The sequence below is a fragment of the Theobroma umbraticum genome, unplaced genomic scaffold (genome assembly GCF_002168275.2).
Source record: "Theobroma umbraticum cultivar Fairchild unplaced genomic scaffold, ASM216827v3 scaffold_67.0, whole genome shotgun sequence".
Lineage (NCBI taxonomy): Eukaryota > Viridiplantae > Streptophyta > Magnoliopsida > Malvales > Malvaceae > Theobroma > Theobroma umbraticum.
Genome location: NW_018397262.1, coordinates 4,644,718 through 4,646,250, shown reverse-complemented (window position 1 = coordinate 4,646,250; position 1,533 = coordinate 4,644,718).

Genomic DNA, 1,533 nt, shown 5'->3' with positions numbered 1-1,533 from the left:
AGGCTTGATATTATGTACTTTACTAGCTTACTCTCTAGATTCATGCATAAGCCATCTTAGAATCATTTGTGTGCTACCAAGAGAGTGTTAAGGTATATTAAACGAACCTTAAGCTTTGGGTTGAAATTTTGTAAAAATGGAAAACAAAAGCTTTAAGGCTATTATGACAGTGATTGAAGTGGCAGCTTGGAGGATTCAAAAAACATTAGTGGGTACTATTTTTCATTTAAGAATGCTATCTTTGCTTGGAACTCTAAGATGCAAGATATAGTGGCACAATCCTCTACTGCAGTAGAGTATATTGCAGCCGCATCAATTGCAAACCAAGCAATCTGGTTAAGGAAAATTCTACAAGATTTGAAGTTTAGCTGTAAAGAACCAACCATACTATGGATTGAGAACAAGTCTGCAATTTAAATAGCTAAAAATCCAATTAATCAAGGCAAGACTAAGCACATAAGGATCAAATTCCATGCTTTGAGAAAGTTCGTGAAGGAAGGTGAAGTAGAGCTGAAATACTATCTTTCAAAGAAGCAACTTGTTGACATCTTCACTAAAAGTTTAAGTATAAATGAATTTGAATTTTTGAAGAACAAATTAGGTGTTTTCTCTTCTAGAATGAAAAAGGTGCGTTGAGAACTTGGGTAAATATTCTCCCACAAAAAGATGATAAGCTAAGCTTGGGTAAATGTGAATCAAGAGATGAGGAAAAGTCAAGCAAAGAGATGGAAATTCAAGATTTAATGTTGATAAAGAATCTCCCATTGAAACATCAAAGAGCTTGTCTCGATAGCTTGGAATAAGCCAAGCTCTCTAGTAATGTTAATTTGGGAGACAATGAACACTGGCAATCAAGTGGGTTTAGATCAAGTCTAAATCAGCCGAGAGAAAATGATGACAAGCCTATCTATCAAGCTCAAAAATTGTGTGGAAGGGAGGTATTGTCGATTTTGTGGATGCAAGTATATGTATTGAACAAGTAATACGATGATGAAGTAAAGTATCGTTCTCATGGAGATTTGTTCCTAAATCTTTACAAAGTACTAAAATATTATGACAAATTAATCTTACTTAAGTAACTAAAATTTTCAAAAAATTAATTAAAAGAAAATTAAAGTAAGTACAAAATTAACTAACAAAAAATAAAATTACTTAGAAAAGGCAATAGACTAAAACCTAGGAACATGGGTTTATTCAATACTTCATCTGATACCAGCTTTTCTTATTATTTACATTCATGTATGGTTTTACTAATCTAGTATCCAAAGCTATGTATAAGTCTTCGTCGATGCTTGCACAAATACTTAACTTAATTAGGTCATTATATGTCTATATTAATCAATTAAATAGATTCATTAAGTTAGTGTTCTAATTTGGCTATATATGGTAATTGAAGTATGTCTACTCGAATCGTGAATCATATCACCTAAATGACATTAGTCCAATCTAAAATCTCTCTATCGAGTCTCAATTAAATTCACAAAACAGTTAATTGTTGGCCAGAAAATCAAAAGCATTAAGAACATATTTGAA